The 25,917-nt window shown below is 41.8% G+C and overlaps 1 protein-coding gene across 3 annotated transcripts in view; it reads right to left on the bottom strand.

The window, feature by feature from the left end:
* Positions 1-7,181, bottom strand: part of STAMBPL1 (STAM binding protein like 1) — a 52,835-nt gene extending 45,654 nt beyond the window's left edge. The window contains exon 1 of one of the 3 annotated variants that reach the window (XM_061402735.1): positions 7,093-7,181. The gene's annotated coding sequence lies outside the window, so the exon portion shown is untranslated. Of the gene's footprint in view, positions 1-6,125; positions 6,599-6,852; positions 6,942-7,092 lie in introns of those variants that run through there. The other 2 variants (XM_061402733.1, XM_061402736.1) reach the window with 2 other exon arrangements.
* Between the last annotated feature and the right edge of the window lie 18,736 nt (positions 7,182-25,917).

Genomic DNA, 25,917 nt, shown 5'->3' with positions numbered 1-25,917 from the left:
TTATCTCTTAAATGAGCATGGGTTGAAACTTTGGTTCAGTTACTGCAGTACTGCTGAAACCTAAGTATAGCAAAAATGTAAAAACAAAACACCAAATTCATCAAAACTCAAAGTGTTTCATCCTTAATCAAGTTTAAACTCACAAATTTTTAAAACGGTTCCTTTAAATAAACTGGACTTCAGTTAAATAATTACTTACACAAAAGGGTAAAATCAAACAGCGCAGGCTATATTTTTAAAAGTCAGATTTAAAAAATATTCCTCAACTAAATAGTATCCATGAACTTTTTACACAAGACCAAGAATAGTTTTTGCCTCTTTAGAAAAAAACAATGAGTTACAAATTTCTGAAAGTTATTTATGAGAACAAATAATTATAAGGACTAAATTGCCAACATTCGTTGGACCATAAAAAAAGCAAGGGGATTCCAGAAAAAAATCTACTTCTGCTTCATTGACTGTGAGAAAGCCTCGGACTGTGTGATTCACAGCAAACTGTGCAAAATTCTTAAAGAGATGGGAACACCAGACTACATTATCTGTCTCCTGAGAAACCTGTATGCGGGTCAAGAAGCAACAGTTAGAACCTTACATAGAACGACTGGTTCAAAATTGGGAAAGGAGTACGAGGCTGTATATTGTCAGCCTGCTTATTTAACTTATATGCAGAGTACATCATGTGAAATGTTGGTCTGGATGAGTCATAAGCTAGAATCAAGACTGCAGGGAGAAATATCAATGACCTCAGATATGCAGATGATACCACTCTAATGGCAGAAAGTGAAGAGGAACTAAACAGCCTCACCTTGAAAAAGGTGAGTGAAACAGTTGACTTAAAACTCAACATTAAAAAAAACTAATATCACGGCATCTGTTCCCATCACTTCACAGCAAATAGAAGGGAAAAAAGTGGAAGCAGTGACAGATTTTCTTTTCTTGGGCTCCAAAATCACTGTGGATGGTAACTGCTGCCATGAAATTAAAAGACACTTGCTTCTTAGAAGGAAAGCTACGACAAACCTAGACAGCATATTAAAAAGCAAAGACATCACTTTGCCAACAAAGGGCCATATATAGTCCAAGTTATGGTTTTTCCTGTGGTCATGTACAAATGTGATAGTTGGACCATAAAAAAGGCTGAACGCTGAATTGATGCTTCCGAATTGTGGTGCTGAAAAAGACTGCTGAGAGTCCCTTGGACTGCAAGGAGATCAAACCAGTCAATCCCAAGGGAACTTGAATATTCACTGGAAGGATTGTTGCTAAAGCTCAAGCTCCAATACTTTGGCCACCTGATGTGAAGAGCCAACTCATTGGAAAAAACCTCGATGCTGTGAAAAATTGAAGGCAAAGGGTGAAGAGAGTTGCAGAGGAGGAGATGGTTAGACAGCATCACCAACTTAGTGGACATGAACTTGAGCAAACTCTGGGAAATAGTAGAGGACAGGGAAGCCTGGCATACTGCAATCCATGGGGATGCAAAAAGTCAGAGACAATTGAGTGACTCAACAACAACAACAACGTAATGTTAAAATATTGAAATCAGTGATGACATACTCCTTCCCAAAGAAGTTGTGGAGGAATTGAGAATTTTTTATTCTTTGTTGCCACAGCAGTCTTCCCACCTCTAATTAAAATCTGATATCTATTTTTTTTTAATTGAGGTATAACTGAAGTATAATATAATGTTAGTGGCAGGTCCAATTATAAAAAAGATCTGGGCTTTTATAATTAGATGTGATGTAATTATTTCAACAAGTCAAAGAATAGCTGATATTTAACTTTAATATTAAATTTAAATTAAACTAAAATTAAATTTAATTTTAACATTCAAGTTAAAATATTTAAATTAAAATATTAATACTCTAAAATATTATGAATAAAAATGGTCATGAAATGGCATCATAACTTCACCATGGCTTATGAATGGGAGATATACGAGACTCTTAAAAAGTGGATAAAGGTAGATGGCATAGAAATTTTTTAAACTACATTTCCAATAATTTCCAATAATATAATATTGGAATTATTATAATATTGGATACATTTCCAATAATATAATATATATACTCATCTGTAACATCTCTCCTTATCCAGTGATTATATATAATGTAAATATCTCCCTAATATAATGTATTATACAGCATATATATTACATATAATGTATATTTTTATAATGCACACATTTATATAATGTACACACTATATTACGTATACTCTACATACACTGTAGCTTCCCAGGTAGCTCAGTGGGTTAAGAATCTGCCTGCAATGCAGGAGACACAAGAGACACAGGTTTGATCCCTAGGTCCATAGGGTTGCAAAGGTCTGGTGGGTCCATACGGTTGCAAAGAGTTGGACACAACTAAAGCGACTGAGCACACACACACATTGTATAAAAGATACGTAGTACGTATTACACGGGCTTCCCTGGTGGCTCGGGTGGTAAAGAATCTGCCTTCAATGCAGGAGACCTGGGTTTGATCCCTGGGTCAGCAAGACCCCCTAGAGTAGGAAATGGCAGCTCGTTCCAGTATTCTCACCTGGAGAATCCCATGGACAGAGGAGCCTGGCAAGCTACAGTCCCTGGGGTCTCAAAGAGTCGGACATGACAAAACAACTCACACACACACACACACACACACACATCTTCCTGCCTCCAGCAAAGGTTCACTAGGTATAAGAAGGGATGTCACAAATGAATATAATATATATTACACAGGTCAACTTTTAGGCAAAAACAAATTGGAACCCTTCTTAATAAGGAATTTAATGAAAAATACCATTTACAAAACCATTAAACATCAAGGAAAAATAGCAAAAATTTTGTACAAGAATCTGGGTACTAATTCTACACAGGAGACGATAAACTCTACAGTGGAAATGATTGGACACCAACTCTCATGAAGACAAGCCTCCACTTTTCTCACTCCAGTAAGTGTCCCCACCTAAGTCAGGAAAGCAGACACTGAGTCAGATTGTCTAAGTTTGATGCTCAGCTCTGTCACTCTCTGAGCAATGACCCTGAGCAATTTACCTAGCTTCTTTGTGCTTCAGTTTTTTAATCTGCAAAATTGTACCTATTGCATAAGATTGTTTTATGAATTAATAATAATAATAACAAACACGTTGCAATTAACCTCATGTCAGACACTTCTTAGAACTTTCCATTTATATCTATTTATTCATTTACTCCTCCCCCAAACCTCATGAGAGAAAAACTAACACCCCAATTGAAAGACAAATAAACTGAAGCTCAGAGAACTTAGGAACTCCCCCCAAAACACATAACTCATAAATGGCAAAAAGAGTTCACGTTCCTAACCACTACATCATCTTTGAGATAATACATGTAAAGGCTGAGTACAGTGCCCAGCATACGGCACATGTTTCATAACTAATGCTTTTATTAATAAGCATTTGTCAAATGTTTGCAAGATTCTGAGGTTACATCATGGCTTGGGAGGAAATAATGCTTTGCATCAAGTGGAGAGGTGTTCTGTGGATGTGGAATATGTGTGTGACCACACTGTATGTACCCCAGATTAACACCTCCTCTTCCACATAAAACAAAGAATCCTGATGTCTGGCTGTCTAAAGTTCTCCCTTCTTCATCCCAGTGTCACTGGGATCCTCCGTTAGGCTGTCATTATCTGACACCAGATTATACCTGTACTCTCTCCTTTTGCCAATCCACTCCCCACCCAATTGCCAAAGTGCCCTTCCATAAAGATTCTTTCACACCTACTCCTTTCAGGAAACCTATCTTGAATTGGCTATGTTACCAAAATCAAATTTCCACTCCCTTGCTTTCAAGGACCTTAATAAGACATGAAAGGAACATGACTTTAACTTTAGTTCAAGTGCTCCGGTGCCTACTTACCAAATAAATACTTGATAAGAATGGCCGTGTTTCACTATGCAGAGAATAGCAGTTTTTGTGCTACTTCAAAACCATGATAAGCAGTTTTAAAATTTTATTTATTTTGGGCACAGCCCAAGAGAAAAAAACTTAAAAAATATTTAAGTATCTCATCTTAAACAGCTTGACTGGAGTTTCAAAAGGGAAGAATAACAGAGAAAAATCTGCTTTATTATATGCACTATAATGTTAATATCTAGGCAAATTCCAGTCAGCTTTCTGATCTGTCATTCTGAAATTAGATCATGAATCACAGGGTAAACCTCCAATGACTGAGGATGGAAAATGAGAACTATTAAAAAAAGGGGGGAGGTGGGGGTATAACACCCTTCATTTTCAAGATCACACAATGCATTCATTTCCAAGAGTGTCTTGAAAGGCTAACTAGAGCTAAGCAAAAATATGAATTACTGGTTCTTATCTCACAGGGCTGCTTTTAATAAATACAAGTTGCTAAGTAACCAGTGGTCTGAATTAATGTCTTTTTTCCAACCATATCAATGGGCAAAATAGTATAGATTTAATTTAAAACTTAGAAAGAAAATCAAACATGAACTTCAAAGACTTAGCTATTTGTCAAATGTTTAAGTGACTTTTCCACTCAGCATGAGAAGATGAAGGATTGTACTAGAAGTTCACCTGATTTGCTTAGAAATCCAACTAATTTCTGACAAAAGGCATATCCAGATGTAGCTACATCCAGATCATTCCTGAGTTGAACATTCTGATGTCAACTCAGGATTTCTGAATGTACACTCAACACATCCAGTTGCACAACTCACATGTTCAGACAGCTGAAATAAGCAAGTCAGTAGGTAGCACTACAGTGGTTTTTCCTTTTGTTTTAGAAGGATTGCTATTGTTCCTTCAGTTGGTCTTAGTTGACTGTATCAATTGCCTCCATTTTGACGAAATGTTTAATGATTCCTATAAAGTGATGGCTAGAAACAGTCAACATTAAAAGAGGTTATATAGTGAGCATGGGAAGATTCTAGAATTGGTATTCATTTAAATGAATATTTAGTGTACAGCTTAAATATTAGACTCCAGAGACAGAGAACTGATCATCATATTTTCCAGAATGACCATGAGTCACTTTTTGTAGTTTCAACTGAAGTTACTTCTAAATTTTTCACAGGGCCGAGAAAAAAAAAATGCTAGGATTAGACAGAATCACAAGCCCAGTGGTTTAAAATTGTGTCTAATGGGTAAATGTGTCCGCCAGGGAGGCACCTGGTGGTTTCTGGGCAGCATGTACTATTTCTTCTACCCCTCAGATTTTAAGCAAGAATCACCAGGCTTTCCTTCTCTGTAAAAGGCAACCTCACTCCCTGGATTGTAGCTGTAAGTAGGTTTGAGGAGAATCCTTGAGGGAGGAATGTGATCAAACTGTGTTAAGTTCTTTGTGCTTAAAAAGAGAGAGAGAGAGATAACTATTGCTAACAATTCTTTAACTATTTTTATCAGTCCTTCTCAGAAGCCAATCCCAGAAACAGTCTCCTCTCCAGGAACAAGTCTCTTTACTGAGGTCCCCTCCATCCTGGGGACCACGATGCTCCCATTTCTCCCTCCAAGCCTCTCACTGGGAATGAGGCTTATGAAACAGGATGAAAGTAGGCAAGAAACTGACCCTGAAGACCACAGTGGATAAAGCAGTAGGACTCTTTACCTGCTGATTTAAATGGTGCTTCCTTGACAAAAGAGTGTAAGAAAACAAGTTTCTTCCTAAAATTCCCAAGAACCAGCTGATACATAAATTACAGTTAAAATAGTATATTCAAGAGCAGATTCCCAAGAGGCAAGCAAATTGCTGTATATATGCTTGAACAGAAAACAAGCAGCCAGTTCATTTTCCAGGGGGATTCCAATAACATCTCAAGTTTCTGAATGAAAAAGATGTAATGGAGTACATCGTAAAGAGGAACCTAATTCTCAAAGGCACTGACTCAGTATTAAATGGAAACATAGGTCTTTACAGAGAAGCTACATAATGCCCACTATAACAGAGTCACAGAGTACATCTTTGAAGTTCAAGTTAGCATCCATCCCACAAAGACTGCCAACTAAAACAAGGTTTGGAAAAACAGAAAACAGGCTTCATCTCTATATAAAACCACCATAGAAAACTACTCCCCTAAACTCGAAACAGAAAATCAAACATTCAGGTGTAACGGAACTGCTGAAACGAATCTGCCATACTGACCTTGACAGGGCCTTGAATCATGAAATCATAGATCAGCATCCTGGTGATTATCCATTATAAAGTCGGAAACGCCTTAAAACCCAGGACTTCATTTTATTCTCAGTGGCTAGCAGGATGTTTGGAACGCAGTGTGTTCTCCGGAGCTCTCTTAGATTTCTGTTTTACTTACTACCAAACACTGATTTCCATAAAGCCACCCCCATGCCACTCAAGCACTTAAGATTTCCTTCAATCCTCCCCATCAGGTTCTGCTTCCTGAATTACTTGTTTATTTCTTTATTTCTGAATGTCTGTAATTACAACACCTTAGGCTTTTGACTATCAGCGGTGTGGGGTTGTCTCAGAAAGTTCTGGAAAATTATGTTTTAGTGACATGCCACTTTGTGCATTTCATTAAGGCTTTCAGTTAAGGCTTATACGTTATTCAGGTGAGGAAAAAAAAAAAAAAAAAAAGCCTTAAGAGTGGCTCGTCAAGGGCATAACAGTAAGCATCAGATACAAAGACCTGCCACACGTCCCTCCGGGACGCCTGTTTTTCCAACCTCGCCCCTTCCTTCCCCACACCACGCACCCCCAAAGACAGTGCGGTGGGCTCTCTGAACCGTCTCCGAGGCAGCACCCCAAGTCTATACCAGAAACACACGCGGGTACATGGATCACCGCCAGGGTCCCGCCCTGCCCCCCAGGAGTCACAGCTTCCTGCTTTCCCCATCAAGGTGAAACTAACCCCTGGGGGCCCGCCGGGGGGCGGACAGAGGCAACGCAGGCGGAGACAGGCGATCGCAGGGCTGGCAGGAAGGAAGTGAGCGGCTGGCAAAGCGCATTTTCCTCCCGCGGAGCAAGCCCGGGACAGGACGCCGCTAGCGGAAGAGGGGCGAGTGCGCGCCAGGCCGGTGGCACACGCGCCCGGCGTGCACACGCATCTGTGCCGGTGCGCGCTCACCCGCGGGCGCGCGCGCCCACTCACCAGCAGCCTCTGATGTCCGGAGCCCGCGTGGCACGGCGACTGCAGCGGCTCTCTCCACGCCTGCCGTGTGGCCTGGGCATCCGTCTGGCCGCTGCAGCCCGGGCCGCGGTGGCTTTTGCTAGAAGGCAGTGCCGCCGGGTGATAGCGCGCCCAGGAGGCAGGCGCCCGCTCCCTGGCTTCGGCGACCCTCCTCCTCTGCTCTGCGGACTGGTGGTGCTTTGCCGCTTTCACTTGTTGGGTCTCGGTGCGCTCCTCCCCTCCTTCTCTTCGCCGCCGTGGCTCCTCAAACCCCGACGCGCAGGCCTGGCGAAACCGAGCCTGCAGCAGCCGTCCCTGCTACCGCCGCGGCAAGAAAATAAACTGCCCCTGCGATAGTCCTGGCCGCCTCTGCTCGGGCCCCTGGGTGCCGCCTCCGCCTCTGCCTCCGCCCCCCTCCCTCTCCCCGGCGGCGGCGGCGGCGGCCTCCAGTGGTCCCAGAGAGAGCTCGCGGTTGGAAGCGGGTCTCTGCTTTCGGCCTAGAGGGAGTGTGAAACGATGGAGCGCACTTTCTCTCCTGAAACTCTGCCCCTCCCTTCCTCGCCCGGAATTCTCATTTTGCTCCGCCATCAGTGTCACCCAGGTGGACCAGAGTAGGTGCCTTTTAAGTGTACACGTGTGGTGATACAGCAGGATTTGAGCGTGAACTCGTGGCGCATTGGTAAAGAATCCGCCTGCCAATGCAGGAGACACAGGAGTCTGGGGTTCCTTCCCTGGCTTAGGAAGATCCCCTGGGGGAGGAAATGGCAACCCAGTCCAGTATTCTTGCCTGGAAAATCCTATGGACAGAAGAGCCTGGCGGGCTGCAATCCATGAGGTTGCAGAGAGTCAGACACGACTGAGCGCGCACACACACTCGCACTGGAGTCAGAGGAAGGAAAGGGTTTTGATGGAAAATCTCATTAGACCTCCTGTTAGGAATTCCATCTTGAGATTTATCCATTACCCACCACCACCATGAAACACTTTAGTCCTCTTCCTTTCTGCCCACTCCCTGTCCTCCGGTAATGAAAGCTATTATATATGCTGGATATTATATTAACATGTGTAGTGTTTTTAGTATGGCCTTGGCATTGAGCTGGGCACTCTTCACGTGAAATCATACGTCATCCTCTCCACAGCCTTAGAAAAGTTACTGCTATTTTTCCCATGACTGAGATACAAAGAAGCAAGGTAATTTGTCCCAGGTTACCTACCTAGAGGCCTTCTCTGGTGGCTCAGCGGGTAAAGAATCTGCCTTTAGTGCATTAGACGCAGGAGACGCCAGTTCCATTCCTTGGTCAGGAAGATCCCCTGGAGAAGGAAATGGCAACCCACTGCAATATTCTTGCCTGGGAAATCCCTTGGACAGAGGAACCTGGGGTCCTTAAAGAGACATGACTAAGAGACTGGACACACACACCTGTGCTGGGTTTTGAAATGGAGAGATCTGACTATTACAGGCACCCTTGATTTTTAAGAAGCAATGATGTCATTGGGGTTGGGGGGAGAAGTTAAGGGGGGGTTTTTTGCTTTCAAATTTAAAATTTGAGTCTAAATTTTAAAATCAGGAAATTTGGGGATTTCCTTGATGGTCCAGTAGTTAAGACTCTGCCTTCCAAAACAGTGGGCACAGCTCCATCCTTGGTTTGGAAACTAAGGCCTCACAGGCTGTGGGGTGCAGCCAAAAATTAAGAAAATAAATAAGTAAAATCAGGAAACTTTATAAAAATTCAGACTTTGGGCATGTGCTAGAAAGTTGGAAGAACTTGCAATTTTTGGATTATGGTGGGTTCTAGCAGCCATCATCTGGAACGGAATATGTGCTTCAATTTCCCACACTCCCACCATTCCTTTGTACCCCACCTCACTGACCATGAGGATATGGTAGACAGTTGAGTGTGTAGTCCTCAACTAGATAATCTCATGACGCCCAGTCACGTCCAACTCTTTGGGACCCAACCTGTAGGCTATAGCCCTCCAGGCTTTTCTATCCACGGGGATTCTCCAGGCAAGAATTCAAGTGGGTCGCCATGCCCTTCTCCAGGGGATCTTCCCAACCCAGGGATTGAACCCAAGTCTCCCACATTGAGGGTGAATTATTTACCATCTAAGCCACCAGGGAAGCCCCATGACCTACTAGACAATCTAAAATTCATTGGCTGTTTAAAAAATTATTCAAGATTTCTAAAAAATATTAATACTCTGAAACAAAGAATCCCACATAAATATTTACAGTAGTCATTGATCATGGTCTTGTTGCCTAGAATCCCAAACTCTCATAAAAGCCAAAATGGCCATACTCATGGTCTCCTCCCCGTACCAGCTAAGGTACTGTCACGCGACCTACTTTATCCAGGTCTCTGAATCTGGAATCTGAGTCAAAGGACATTTTTGAAATAACACCATGCTCTGTAAAGTGGCTTTTGGTGCCCATAAATAGCAGTGCCAGAGGTGAGAAGCGGGGCGGCCCAGTAGCAGTGTCGGTGGTGTCCCCCACAGGCTGTTTGGGCGGTGTTGCCTGTTCTGCTGCCAGCTACCCAGCGGCCCTGCCTGTGTGATGAGCCTGCGTTTCCAACCTTCCTGTCTCTTTGGTGTTCAATGTAATGGCCTTCCAAGACATTTCCCTTCTGCTTAAGTTAACCAGAATTGGTTTCAGTTTTATCTACGAGAGCTCTGACACAGTGCCATTGGGTTGATCCAAACTCTGCTTCCCTTTCATTAACTGAATTAATGAAAAGTAGGCACAGATACTTCTGTGGTGGTCTAGTGGTTAGGACTCCATGCTTTTCATGCAGGGGGCACAGATTCGATCCCTGGTTGGGGAAGTAAGATCCCTCACACTGCACAGTGGGGCCTAAAAAAATAATAATAAATAATGATAATGATAATAACAATAATAAGGTGGGCACAAGTATTTATACAACTTTTTAAAATTAATTAATTTTATTTTGGCTGTTCTGGGCTGTGTTGCTGCACAGGTTCTTCTCTGGTGGCAACTGGGGGCTACTCAGTTGCCATATTTGGGCTTTTCATTTCGGTGGCTTCTCTTGTTGCAGAGCATGGGCTCTAGAACACAGGCTCAAGAGCTGGGCTTAATTGCTTTGAGGATGTGGGATCTTCTTGGACCAGGGATTGAATCCGTGTCTCCTGCATTGACAGGTGTATTCTTTACCACTAACCCATCAGGGATGCCCTACAACTTTTATCTTAGAGAATTTTAAAGTGTTCTATAATTTTTCTTCCACTTGTAGAGATTCTATTTCAATATTAATCTCTTTAAAAGATAGGATTTTTCACCTTTATCCATTATATTAACAAAGATTGTGTATAAAAAAGTTGACCTCAATGCTAGTGAGGATGCAATAAAATGAGCCCCTTATCTGGTGGTGCAATTTGGATATTCTCCCAGGGATGGAATTTATCAGTGCGTTAATTTATTTAACAGAAGCTATAAAATACACACATCTCTTTGCCCAAAGTAATTCCACTTCCGGGAAGCAATTTATCCTAAGGAAATTGGAAATGAGTAAGATTTTTTTCCACTGAGATATTTATCACCAACTTTGGATTTTAAAGTTATGTTTATTATGAAGCTGCTTACAATACAATGTTAAATAAATAAGAATGGTACAAAACTGCATATATATATATATATATATATATATATATAATCTCAAGTAGGTAAAAACAGAGGGAAAACACATAAGATAATTTATTAAAATTACCCCCTAGAGATTAGTTATGGGCAATTTTAATTGCCTTCTTTACACGTTGCTATAATTTAAATTTCCTGTAAAGGACATGATTTTGTCTTATTCAGGGAAAAGAAATAAAAATAAACAGTATTGTAATCAGAAAAATAATAATGTTTTATCTGTCACAGTGGGCTTCCCTGGTGGCTCAGTGGTAAAGAATCAACCTGCCAATGAAGGGGATAAGGGTTTGATTCCTGGATCAGGAAGATCCCCTGGGGAAGGAAGTGGCAACCCACTCCAGTATTCTTGCCTGGGAAATCCCATAGACAGAGGAGCCTGATGATCTACAGTCCATGGGGTCTCAAAAGAGTTGGACACAACTTAAGGACTAAAACAACAATAATTTATCACTGTGCCTCATTTGTAATAGTTACATAACAAATGTTTGAGAAAAATCTAAAGGTAGGAATAAAGAAGGGAGGGAGAAAGGAAGGTCACACTATTTCACAAAATGAGTTAAGGGATAGTGTCTCCCCTGTCATTTGCTTAGTTGATGGTACATATAGAAACTGGAATGCAACTCTAAATTGCTTTATTAAGTAATGCTGCATTTGAGTATTTCCCAACTGTAATAAGTGGCAAAACAGTAATACCGTTCTCACTGGATGAGTAGTAGGGAGTTTTTTTTTTTCGTGTTCCACAACATCAGCGATAAGTCTGTTCAGAGAAGTTGGACGAGCACAGGGTGTTGGTGTTTAAGACAAAGAGGCAACTTCTTGCCTCTGATTGGCCTTCGCCTGGCGGCTGGCCAGCCCTCCTTGGGGCACCCAAAAGTCCACAAGTTTGGAGTAGTCTTTGTTCTCCCCATCAGTCAACATCCTAATAGCATCATATTTGCTGAAACTGACAACACTTGCACCTTGGAAATAAAGCTATGGGACAAACCTAGACAACATATTAAAAAAAAAAAAAAGACACATCACTTTTGCCCACAAAGGTCTGTATGGTCAAAGCTATGGTTTTTCCAGTAGTCATGTAAGGATGTGAGAACTGGACAGTAAAAAAACCTGGGCCCGAATTGATGCTTTCAAAGTGTGGTGCTGGAAAAGACTTTGGAGAGTCCCTTGGACAGCAAGGAGATCAAACCAATCAATCCTAAAGGAGATCAACCCTGAATATTCTTTGGAAGGACTGATGCTAAAGCTGAAGTGCCAATACTTTGGCCACCTGATGCAAATAGCTGACTCATTGGAAAAGATCTTGATGCTGGGAAAGATTGAAGGCAAGAGGAAAAAGAGGCAGCAGAGGATGAGATGGTTAGATAGCATCACTGACTCAATGGACATGAATTTGAGCAAACTCAGGGAGATAGTGAAGGACAGAGGAGCCTGGCGTGGTGCCACCCATGGGTTCTCAAAGGGTTGGACACAACTTAGAGTCTGAACAGCAACAATAGTGCAAAGAGAAAGTGGGCAGGGTTGAGTTTAAATTGATTAAGAAATTGAAATTGCATTTGTGCATTCCCCAAATTGTTTGGTGTGTGCACATAAAATGGTGGTCCTTGGAATGCTTCTCTGGTGGCTCAGATGATAAAGAAACTGCCTGCAGTGCAAAAGACCTGGATTTGATTCCTGGGTGGGAAAGATTCCCTGGAGAAGAGAATGGCAATCCACTCTGGTATGCTTGAGTGGAGAATTCCACAGATAGAGGAGTTCTGTGTCCGTGAAGAGTCGGTCATGACTGAGCAACTTTAACTTTCTTTACTGGGGGTCATTCCTGAGACCAGATGAACTGGGATTCTTGTTCTTTGTTTCACAGATTTAAAATTTCCTGATTCTGGATTATCTTTAAAATCAAAGGGGAAAAGTGAATGAAAATGACCAACTCATTCTACTGGAAGAAAAACTCATCTCATAGATTGTGTGTTTAAAAGCATGTGCTTTAGAAATTATTATATTTTTAAAAACATTTGTTCTTAAAACTCTTGGGTTTGCAGTTGTTTATACCAATGGTTCTCAAAATATGGAAGTGACCCTTGAAATCTTTTCAGACAGTCAAAACTATCCAGTCTCTTCAGCAAGGTCAAAACTGTTTTCATGAAAACATAAATCCATGATTTGACATTTTTGTCCTCAATCTCTCATGAGTTTGTAGTAAAGTTTTCCAGAGCTGCATGGATGCTGTCTCCACAGCTAGAGTGCAGACACAGATGTAGAATCCAGTCATGTCCTATGAAGCCAGATGCTGAAAGAGATTTGTAATAATATAAAATAGGGCCAGTTTTCTTACTAATTTGCATTATGTTTGGTGAAAATACCATTATATTGTAATGAAAGTGAGTTGTTTGGTTTAACATGGGATCAGTTTATTATTTTTATTACATTGATAAATATTTTAAATGTGTCTATATTATTTTCTAGTGTAGTAAAAGGAGAAGGCAATGGCAACCCACTCCAGTACTCTTGCCTGGAAAATCCCATGGATGGAGGAGCCTGGCGGGCTGCAGTCCATGGGGTCACTAAGAGTCGGACAGGACTGAGCAACTTCACTTTCACTTTTTTACTTTCATGCTTTGGAGAAGGAAATGGCAACCCACTCCAGTGTTCTTGCTTGGAGAATCCCAGGGACGGGGGAGCCTGGTGGGCTGCTGTCTCTGGGATCGCACAGAGTCGGACACGACTGAAGCGACTTAGCAGCAGCAGCAGCAGCAGCAGTATAGTAAAAAATGAATAGATGTAACTCACATAAATAAAAGCTCTCTAGAGTCCTCAATAATTTTGAAACTTGTTTTAAGACTATATAGATGTACACTTAAAACTAACACAACATTGTAAATCAACTATACTTCAATAAAAAAGAAATGAAAAAGAAGAAGATTGTATAGAGTCCAGAGGCTGAAAAGTTTGCAAACCAATGATCTGTGACATCAAGGAGTTATTAATAATAAGGGGCTTGTTATTATCTGAATAGGGACTTCCCAGGTGGCTCAGTTCAGTTCAGTTCAGTCACTCAGTCATGTCCAACTCTTTGTGACCCCATGAATCACAGCACATCAAGCCTCCCTGTCCATCACCAACTCCCGGAGTTCACTCAAACTCACGTCCATTGAGTCGGTGATACCATCCAGCCATCTCATCCTCTGTCGTCCCCTTCTCCTCCTGCCCCCAATCCCTCCCAGCATCAGAGTCTTTTCCAATGAGTCAACTCTTCGCATCAGGTGGCCAAAGTATTGGGGTTTCAGCTTTAGCATCAGTCCTTCCAATGAACACCCAGGACTGGTCTCCTTTAGGATGGACTGGTTGGATTTCCTTGCAGTCCAAGGCACTCTCAAGAGTCTTCTCCAACACCACAGTTCAAAAGCATCAATTCTTTGGCGCTCAGCCTTCTTCACAGTCCAACTCTCACATCTATACATGACCACTGGAAAATCCCAGGTGGCTCAGGGGTAAAGAATCTGCCTACTGATGCATGAGACACAGGAGACACAGATTCGATCCCTAGGTCAGGAAGATCCCCTGGATTAGGAAATAGCAAGCCACTCCAGTATACTTGCCTGGAAAATTGCATGGACAGAGGAGCCTGGCAGGCTACAGTCCATGGGGTCTCAAAGCCTTGGCAGGACTGAGAACACACACCACCACCCAAGCTCTGAATAACCTATTTTCCCTTCAAACCTCATTGAGGAAATATATCATAACTATGGCAACTAGCCTGTGTCAGTAAACGCAGGAAACAACTGCTTCAAAAATGGAAACTGCAGGCATGTTTGGCTTTTTCCACTCCTGGGATTTATTTTGGTGCTTTCCTCCTGTTAGTTACTTAGGCTTCAGAGAATTCTATGCCCATTATGTTCTCATATCCAGTATACTGGATACTCAATGAGGTTTCAGAATTCCTGGAAACTTGTCTTCTCCTACAAACTGCCCTGAGTCTCATCCTTCTGAGCCTAATTTTTTCTGCAGAACATGGGAATGATGGCCACATTACAAAGGTAGCTGTGAAGCTCTTAATATAGTTATGAAACTGATAAATATGAGAATATTTTGGAAACTACAATGAGCTTTACAGATAGAAGGCTTACTACAATTTAACATTTTGACATCCAGACATTTGATGAAAATGTAAATTCTCTCTTCAACTGGTATTATTTAATCCCTTGGATTTCTGTACATAATATGTTGATAAATGTGGATAAATAGTAGTAGTGTTTGGAGCAATAGACTTTTTTCTAAAGACCTTTGTTTGCAGGCTGACTTACATACAGACATAAAGGATGTGTTTGGAGGGACAGACAGGTAGAGGGAGAGCAGGAGAGAGGTGGTGTTAATAGAAGAGCACCTGACCCCCTACCCTTACTGTCACAATGTGTCCTGTGACAGTGGCATCTCCCCTGGGGCTGCTTCATGTAATAGAAATCCTTCTGTGGCAAGCTTTGACTATTATTTAACAGCTATTCATAGATTCAAGCAGAAAAGCACACAAGATAGCATTGTATTTGTTATTTAAATTTAAAATGTCTGGGCAATGCAAGAAGAATATCTTCTGTTTATAGAAAAATGTGCCCAACTGAAGTTTTCATTGGAGAGAATAAAAGCTTCCTAAAATACAACTCTTAATCTATTGCTGTGTGAGCAAAGACATGACCTTTTCCAAAGACAAATAGTAAAAATAGCAGATCTCTAAAGATACCTGTGCAACTGGGCTTAACCTTAGTCTCATAATGTAGATACATGCTAATGTCTTTGTCTGCTCAGGCTGCTGCAACAAAAGGCCATAGACAGGGTGGCTTAAACTACAGAATTTTTCTCATGTTTCTGAACACTGCAAGTCCCTATTAAGGTGCTGGCCAACTGCGTTTCTGGTGAGAGCTCTCTTCCTGTCTTGTAGACACCAACCTTCTCTCTGTGTCCTCACATGGAGGCCCAGGGGAGAAACAGATCTCTCTCTCTTTTCATCTTATTATAAGGCCACAAATTCTTCAGGGTTAGGACTCTACCCTTCTGACTTTATTTAATCTTGAAAAGAAAGTGAAAGTGTTAGTTACTCAGTTCTGTCCAACTCTTTGAGACTCCATGGGCTGTAGCCTGCCAGCTTCCTCTGTCCATGGAATTCTCCAGGCAAGAATATTAGGGTGGGTAACCCAGGTCTCCTGCATTTACCATCTGAGCCATCAGGAAAGCCCTTATTTAACCTTCAGTTCAGTTCAGTTCAGTTCACTTGCTCAGTTGTGTCCGACTCTTTGTTGACCCCATGGACTGCAGCACACCAGGTCTCCCTGTCCATCACCAACTCCCGGGGTTTACCCACACTCATGTCATTTAATCACTCCCTAAATGTCTTGGGACACTCCCTCATGTCCTTAATCACTCCCTAAAAGTCTTGTCTTTGAATATAGTCATATTGAGTCACATTTATGGGTACCCAATTCATCTCTAGCAACATATTTCCCATAGAAGTAGGTATTTGATACAAAATAGACCTTGAATGAAACCGCATAGTTTCACACAAGTCTCCTAGGAACTACAGGATTCTTCTACCCCAGAGCACAAAATACTCATGACTCTCATGTTATGCACTCACTTATTCAGTTACTCTGAATAAATGTCAGACTTTGTCATCATAGGTCACTCTGTCGTAATACGTTATGTTTTTAGACTCAAATAGATACAAACACAGTCTGCCCTGCAAAAAGGAGGGCAGACTAATTGCTAAGAGGTTATATTTATTCCCTGTCTTTGACTTCGTCATTTTTTTTAAATCATAAAGATTTTGTTATCATTTTTTTTTTTTGAGGTGGAAAATACGGTATATTTTCTTGAGCAAGCAGAATTTTCAAGTTTGAGAATCTGAAGTTACCACAGATATCATCTAGCCCAACTTCCTTGCTTCACAGAGGAGGAAACTGAGATCTTGAAAGCAGCAATGACTTGTCAAGGTCACTGTAGACTGCACCACAAGTTTAGTCTTGAATCTGTTCCATTACGGTCAGGAAACATGGTTAGCTCACCACTAGCCAGTGTTAGATTTTACTTTACCTGATTGTACATTACTTTCCCAGGCATGATTTAATTGGTTGGTTCTCTTAAACCTGTGAAACTAAAAGGCTGTATGTGAGGCCAAAAGGTGAAGGATTGTGTTTCTAGAAAGGGTACACAGAAAGGAGTGGAGGTGAGAAGACTGAAAATCTGCAAAGCACACGAGAGTAAGGGTCAGAAATAAAGTGGAACTCAAGTCCCATATAGACGCAAGTGGATATCTTTTCTGCATGATGGAAGATAAATGAATTTGTGAAATTGGGTGTGAAGTGGCAAGATAGTCGAGGACAAAACATGGATGCTTTTAGTCGGACAAATTTTACATCAAAAGCGAGTTGGTTAAGGGACTTCCATGATGGTCCAGTGGCTAAGACTGTGCTTCCACTGCAAGACTGGAGGTTTGATCCCTGACTGGGGAAACTAAGATCCTACATGCTGTGTGGTAGCATGACCAAAAAATATAAATAAATAAATTAAAAAATTAAAAACCAGTTGATTTATCTAAGCCTTGGTTTATTGATGGGTAAATACAGTAGAATTCTTAGGAAGACTAAATAAAACCATATTTAGCTTCTTCCTGTGTAAGGCAGGAAGGGATGGAAGGAGGTTTTAGAGTCTGGACTACAAAACAGTGGTGCTGTTGTTAACTTAAAGCGATAAAATAGCCATTTATTTATTTATTTATTACCACAGATGGATCTATTTGGGAACAGGAAAGGCGAGGAAGCTGTACTTTTATAGAGGAGACTAGGACATTGGGAAAGCCTGTTGTAAAAATGAGTCCTTTGGAGGAAACTGGGAGGTCAAAGTCTAGTAGCTTTTCATTGGCTGAGTTGTGGCAGTCTCTCATTAGTGGAGCTGTTACTAGGTAAGAAGAAAATCTTCCTCCTGTTGGTGGTAGTGAAGTAGTCACTTCCTGCCAGAGGTGCAAGGTACATCTCTTTTTGTTGGAATCTGTATTGATGGCAAGTGGTAAATGTGTGAGGGCTCCCCCTGCTGGGCCCCAAATCTATTTTCATGAGTTTCCCTTGATTAATTTTCACACTGTTTTTGCTAGGGAAAAAAATCAAGCAATTGTATAGGCTATGTGAGATGGTGATGTGTTGGCAATGAATGCAGAGCTGCTGCTGCTGCTGCTGCTGCGTCGCTTCAGTCGTGTCCGACTTTGTGCAACCCCATGGACTGCAGCCTACCAGGCTCCTCTGCCCATGGCATTTTCCAGGCAAGAGTACTGGAGTGGGTTGCCACTGGCTTCTCCAAACGCAGAGCAGCCAAGTGGAAATGCCTAGCAATCCTGAGACCTTAAGGTATAGATTTGGAGATTAGTTGCTGAATGGTGATCAGAAAATGAATGAAAGCCTAAAGGCTTAATGGGAAAGGCCTGCACATCATGGATGTCCATGTCTGCTGGGCTGAAGAAGGAAGAGGAGCCAGAAAAGGGCAATCTTAGAAGAGAGCCAGGTATAACTGAGTGTGGGAAATGTTGTGAAACTGCTGACTTTTCCTGGCCCATTTGCTTACATCCTCTCACTTAATCCACACAACTCAACAAAGTAGGTCATATCATCACCTTTATTTTCCTGGTGAGAAAATGGAGTGATACAGCCATGATGAAAGCTGGCATTCTGAACTGCAGGGAGAAGAAGATCTCATTAAGTAAGGGGTGGTGGACAGGGCCAAATGCGGCAGGGATGGCAAGAACAAAGTCTGAAGGAAGGCAATTGGATTTTCCCATTTACAACTCACTGGTCGTAAAGAGTATGCTTTCAGAAGATGGGTAGCATATCAACCAGGTTTAGGGAAGTGAAAAGAAAGTGTTGGGAAAGAAATGGGGAGGCAACTGTGCACCAGTTACCCCAAAGGAAGGCAAGGACTAGACTGATAGTCAGGGAGTCCCCAGAGCCTAGCACTGATAGCTTCTTCGTCCAGTCAAGGAAGCAAAGGGAAAGACCAGGTATCAAAAGGCAGAAAGAAGACTGTGCAATATGGAAAGAAGTAATGAAGACAGCTTTATTACTTCTTGGGCTTCCCAGGTGGTGCTACTGGTAAAGGACCTGCCTGCCAGAAGACTCAAGAGATGTGGGTTTGATCCCTGAGTCAGGAAGATCCCCTGGAGGAGAGCAGCAACCTACTCTAGTATTCCTGCCTGGATAATCCCACAGACAGAAGAGCCTGGCGGGCTATAGTCCACGGGGTTGCAAAGAGTCAGACACGACTGAAGCAACTTAGCATGCATTCAGTGAAGACAGCAAGATCTTAAAGGATGGGATCAATAATGCAGGGAGAGAAACTATCTTACCAAATAAAATAATTCAATGGAAATCTACCTCACGGTAATTACTGACCCCAGACTATTCAATTTTGAGTTAAGGTTTGAGTGTGAGACTTTTTACTCTTGGTTCAGCGTTTTCCTCTGAACTTGGATCATTAGAACCATGAACACAGGCCATATCTGCCAAAAGCAAGGTCATTTACGGCAATGATTAAGAGAGAAAGTGCTTTGGAATCAGACATGGGTTTAAATCTTAGTACTGCCACTTTGCAGCTGTGTGACCTTTGAGCCAGTGGATTAACTTCTCTGAATGTTAGTTTACTCATCTATAAAATAGGGATAATAATTTACTTCAAAGGGAGTTTATAGCTACGCACTGAGCTACTATAGTAAGTACTTAGCACAGTGATCAGCACCCTGTGGCCACTCAAAAACTAGTCACCATTACAGTTAGTGGTGAAAAATGAGTCCCTGGTTAGCAGGTCAGTCAGATGGGCAGAGTCAGATGGAGAGACTTTTCTGAGCCATCCTGCAAGTTCTTTAGCCACAAAATAGGATCAAACCAGTCAATCCTAAAGGAAATCAACCCTGAACATTCCTCAGAAGGACTAATGCTGAAGTGGAAGCTCCAATACTTTGGCCACCTGATGCGAAGAGCCACCTCATTGGAAAAGACCCTGATGTTGGGGAAAATTGAGGGCAGGAGCAGAAGGGGATGACAGAGGATGAGATGGTTGGATGGTATCATTGACTCAATGGACATGAGTTTGAGCAAACTCTAGGAGATAGTAAGGACAGAGAAGCCTGGTGTGTGGCAGTCCATGAGGTCACAAAGAGACATGACTAAGAAACCAAACAACAACAAAAGTGTGTTTATGGGGCAGGGGCAGGGGGTACAGTCTGTCTATGTACTTACGGGCTATTTAGTATGCAAATAGCCAAGCTTACTTTTCTGGAAAGTGATGTGTTCTACCTGGAAGCATTTGGATACTCTTTCAGCCTTGACAAAAGTGAAAGTGAAATTGCTCAGTTGTATTTGACTCTTTGCGATCCTTAGACTGTAGCCTACCAGGCTCCTCTGTCCATGGAACTTTCCAGGCAAGAGTACTGGAGTGGGTTGCCATTTCCTTCTCCAGGGGATCTTTCTCATCCAGAGATCAAACCCATGTCTCCCACATTGCAGACAGATGCTTTACCGTCTGAGTCACCAGGGAATCCCTATATCAAAGCTAAAAAGATATACTTGCAATGCAGGCTAGACTAAGGAGACAAATGCATCTGTCAGCAGATACTTAATTAAAATCTGATTTAACTTGATTAAGATCGATATTGACTTAGCCTAAGGAAGTTGTTCGGAGAAGGCGATGGCACCCCACTCCAGTACTCTTGCCTGAAAAATCCCATGGACGGAGGAGCCTGGTAGGCTGCAGTCCATGGGATCGCTAAGAGTCAGACACAACTGAGCGACTTCACTTTCACTTTTCGCTTTCATGCATTGGAGAAGGAAATGGCAACCCACTCCAGTGTTCTTGCTTGGAGAATCCCAGGGACAGCGGAGCTTGGTGGGCTGCCGTCTATGGGGTCACACAGAGTCGGACACGACTGAAGCGACTTAGCAGCAGCAGCAGGGAAGCTGTCGCAATAGAAATAACTTACTCTAGCATTATGTCAGTGCCTAGAAAATGACTTGAATTCTGGGAAGCTCTTGGGTGATGGGGGATGGATTCATAAGTGATTTTAAGCTTCTTCATTTTTTGCAGTTTTTCTAATTGTATGGTTTTTCTATTTTTTCAATATTTCTGCAAAGAACACCTATTACTTTTATAATAATAAAACTTTAAAAGTTATAGAAGAAACACATGTCTTTCACTAAACACCCCTTTATGAAAAGCCAGTTTGAAAGGGCATCTGGCCACTGTATTCAAGATGGTTTGGCAGGACTTCCCTGGGGGTCCAGTGGTTAGGACTTGGTGATTCCACTGATGGGGCCAGGTTCAGTCCCTGGTTGGGGAATTAAGATCCTGCATGCTGTGTGAAGTAGCCAAAAAAAAAAAAAGGCATTTAAAATTAAGTAGTAAAGGAAAAGATGACTTCTAAGGCTCTTCTCACTCTATCAGTCCATCATTCTTTAAATTAATAGAGTTTTATGTGATATTTAATTAACTTGAAATGTTGTTCAGTTGCTCAGTCGTGTCTGACTCTTTATGACCCCACGGACTGCAGCATGTCAGGCTTCCCAGTCCTTCACTGTCTCCCTGAGTTTGCTCAAATTCATGTCCCTTGAGTCGATGATGTGATCCAATCATCTCATCTTCTATTGCCCCTTTCTCTTGTCCTCAGCCTTTCCCAGCATCGGTGTCTTTTCCAATGAGTTGGCTTTTCACATCAGGTGGCCAGTACTGGAGTCTCAGCTTCAGCATCAGTCCTTCCAATGAACATTCAGGTTGGTTTCCTTTAGGATGGACTGGTTTGACCTCCTTGCTATCCAAGGGACTCTCAAGAGTGTTCTCCAGCACCACAGTTTGAAAGCAGCAATTCTTTGGTGCCCAGCCTTCTTTATGGTCCAACTTTCACATCCGTACATGACTACTAGGAAAACCATAGCTTGAAATGTAGAGTTGGAGTTTAGTCAAAGTGGCTACTCTTAGAGGGAAGATGATACAATATACACAATCCATCTTAGAAAACTGTTAGAATGAAAAAGAAAATGAAAGTCGCTCAGTCATGTCCGACTCTTTGTGACCCCATAGACTATACAGTCCATGAAATTCTCCAGGCCAGAATACTGGAGTGGGTAGCCTTTCCCTTCTCCAGGGGATCTTCCCAACCCAGGTATTAAACCCAGGACTCCTGCATTGCAGGCGGATTCTTTACCAGCTGAGCCACAAGGGGTAGCTCCCATGGCTCCTAACAGAGATGTTTATGCCACTTGGCAAAAAATGCACCAGATGGCACTCTTAGCAGTAAATACATTTCTCTGTGTGTATGTGTGTGTGCTCAGTCATGTCTAACTCTTTGTGACCCCATGGACTGTAGCCTGCCTGGCTTTTCTGTCCATTGGATTTTCTAGGCAAGAATACTGGAGTGGATTGCCATTTTCTACTCCTGGGGATCTTGCCAACCCAGGGATCAAATCCAAGTCTCCTGCATTGTAGGTGGATTTTTCTACTCTCTTCTAACCGCACTGGATGATTTGGAGGGGTTGTTTTGCTTTTGTTTGTTTGCTTGTTTCATGGCTTGTTGATAGAAAGGCAAATCAAGGCACACCAGAATCTTTCCAAGAGAAGAAGAGATATGGTCAGATTCCAGTGTTTGTTTTCATGTATCTCAAATAAGATGGTTTCCTGTAGAGTCATGGATGACTCAGGGTTAGGATGAGGCAAGTTACAGGTGTCCAGAACCAGTATCATCATTGGGATTAACAAGGTGAGGGGCAAGGCTGCAGATGGGATGACTCCCCAAGAGAATGGTGAGTTGGTAAACATGGGGAAGCAGCACCAGGGGAGAGGGTCCTAGGAAATCATGCTTGTTAAGCCTGCTGGCGATGGGCTCAGCCCATGGTAAGTGATAAATAAATAAGAGCTGTTATCTTTGATATCAAGGAATGGCTAGGTAGTCACTAAAAATGATATTAAAGCCTATTTTATAACATGGAAGGATGTTACTATGTACTGTTGAAGGGCAAACATAGGATGCAAAAAAATCATGCAAAAATATCTCATTTTTTCTCAAATAACTAAATAGTGTATACGTATTTATAGGAAGAAGATTGAAGGGTATATACCCAAAAAACACTTTATTATAAATTGAAACCAAACACACAAAATCCCATAACAGCTTGAGACTGCATTTCATAGGCTCATAGGACCATATCACAGGACCTCATAAAGGAGTAGACATAAATTATCTTTTTTTTTTTTTTTAAACCCTGAAAAGCACCAGGAATAAAATAAACTTGTAGGTCACAGTGTAAAGTAGGCTGCATTCTTCATTCTGGGTCAGAGTAATAAACTCACACCCTGAAGTGTTTGTCTCATACTGTGAAACTGGGTTTACAGCGAAATTGAAAGACATTTACAATTTAAGTCATCCAGCATATTCTTGAGTCAGTGTAGAAATAATGGAAAATATGCAGAAGTAGGTAGCTGTATCTTGAAAGAGCCATCAGTGTAATAAGATTTGTTAGTAATACATTTACTTCCTAAGTTTTACTTTCTGTTTTTACCAAGAAATAAAAATAAACTCTCTTGTTTCTTGTTAAAGGGACTCTTGATAGTCCCTTGGACTGCAAGGAGATCAAACTAGTCAGTTTGGAAATCAACCTTGAATTGGAAGGACTGATGCTGAAGCTGAAGCTCCAATATTTTGGCCACCTGATGTGAAGAGCCAACTCATCGGAAAAGACCCTGATGCTGGGAGAGATTGAAGGCAGGAGGAGAAGGGGATGACAGAGGATGAGATGGTTGGATGGCATCATTGATTCAATGGACATGAGTTTGAGCAAGCTCCGGGAGATGGTGAAGGACAGGAGACCCTGGTGTGCCGCAGTCCATGGGGTCCAGAGAGTCAGACATGACTGGGCGACTGAACAGCAACAAAAATAAACTTGCTTGTCTCTTAATAAATTTGAAAAAAATTAGGAAACAAAAATGTCACCATTGCAAAGACTATGGGGTCGCAAGCATGGTATTTACTCTTTTGTTTCCATTAAAGCATGTTATAATTAATTCTGCAAATACATGGTGAAGAATGACACAGAAGTAGAACACACCATGGAATTAATCGTTGCATAAGAGCTAAACAATTAAGTTCTCTATTTTAAATCCCCACTTGCAATGCTCAGATTTTTAAAAATTTTCAGGGCTGGCTGACCCCATTTCCTTCTCTATTATCATAAATTTCTCTATTTACTGGAAAATTCAAAAGTGATTTCAAATCTGACAAGATTTTTTAAGTCTTGACGTAAAGATCCAGTGTTAGTACAAAACAAGAAGTATAATTGCAATTTGACTTCTGAATCCTGGGCTTAATTTTAAGTGAATATTACAAAACAAGAGAGAATTACAGAAAGAAATGTCAGGGCTCATCGAATACATGGAAGTCAGAAACACATTCTGATTAGCAAAAGTCCTTATCTAATTAGATAGCAGTTCTTAACATTAAAAGGTGCTCAAATGAAAAACAAATGTCCTTGTATTATTTCGGAGAAGGCAATGGCAACCCACTCCAGTACTCTTATACAACCAAGGAATCTGTACAGGTTGTAGACAAGAAAAAAAGACTGTAACAAGGTATCTAAACTCTCTTATTTCTTACAGTAAAAACTATTGATTGATATGCTAATAATTCTCAAAATCTTTATCTCTACAACAGTTTACTCCAAAGTTCTAAAACCATATAACAAACTTATATGAGTTAAACCTATGTCCCTTATTCACAATTTTGCAAAAACTGGAACAGATCATCTCTCCCTAACCTTTCCCTAGTCTTGCTCCTAGAGTTTGGAATTGCTGTGAAAGGTATCAAAATCTACCAAATTTCAAAACTGCATGTCACCCTTGATATGCTATTTCCTGTGTATCTCATATCGGACTAAGAATTCATGCTATATTTAGTGTCTAAACATCTCTAGATTATTATATCAGTAAGGGGGCTCCAGTGAGGACAACCACACTAGTTACTTCAAAAAAAAGATTTAATATAAGGAATCAGTTAAGTGGGTATTGGAGGGTTGGAAAAGGAAAGAGGGATTCCTGAGCTAACTGAGAGAGTTCAGGGGCAGCCACTACCTCTTGGACTGGAGGAACAGAGAGCACAAGTTTGGATCATCAGAATTCAGGAACTTTCGGGAAGGACCCTGAAATTCTTGAGACCCAGGCACAAAGACGGGTCATTGTCTGGTTGTTGCTAATGCTGCAGGAGCTCAGCAGAGGAGCTGCATCAAGTTGGGAGAGAGAGAGCTGGTCCTGGGACCGCTGAAGGGTGTGATTAGGTTGGTTCAGGGAGTGTGGAAGGAAGCTGGACCAATGGCTATTCCTAGAATGAAACGCTGTCCTGGGCTTAACGCGGATAGGCTCAGCAAACATGGAGGCATGAGGGAGTCTCTTTCTCCCTCATTAGCCGTGTAGTCTCCCTTGAGATTTCCCTATTGGGAGAACCCAACAGGAAGCCAATGGAGAGAAAAGAAATAGTAGTTTACAGGGTTCCGATGTCAGCGTCACAGGCTAAAACAGAAAGCACTGTGTTTGGTGCCAGGAGATAGTAGCCATCAAATGACAAAAATAAAACCGTTCAATATAATGCCCTTTGTTTAAGGGAAAGCAATCTGTGGATTGGAGGAGGAGAGTGGTTCAGAAGCAGTGGAGTACTCTGCCTGAGGGATGTTTGGGCAGGAGTGAATTTTATAGGTTGTTAGGAGCAGCGACACAGAAATAGGGCATGATGGGTTAGGAGTGTGGAGATTTCTTCATAAGGCTGGCAGGTCATTTACGGAATAAGGAAAATGTTTTGTCATTTGTCTTAAACTGATTACTCTGGGGTTCCCATCTGATCTTATTTGCTTATTCATTTATTTGGCCTCACTGAGTCTTAGTTGCAGCATGCAGGTTCTTTTTAGTTGTGGAATGCCAACTCTTAATTGGGGCATGTGGATTCTGGTTCCCTGACCAGGGATTGAACTCAGGATTCTTGCATTAGGAGCACCGAGTCCTAGCCACTGGACCATCAGGGAAGTCCCTTTGACCTTATGTAGAACAAAGATATGAAAACAGGTTCTTGATATTTGAGGACTGGCAGGCTGGAAATA

This window comes from Bos javanicus, chromosome 26 (genome assembly GCF_032452875.1).
Source record: "Bos javanicus breed banteng chromosome 26, ARS-OSU_banteng_1.0, whole genome shotgun sequence".
NCBI classification, from domain to species: Eukaryota; Metazoa; Chordata; class Mammalia; order Artiodactyla; family Bovidae; genus Bos; species Bos javanicus.
Note: the sequence above shows the minus strand (reverse complement) of the source record. Positions and strands in the feature narration are given on the sequence as shown.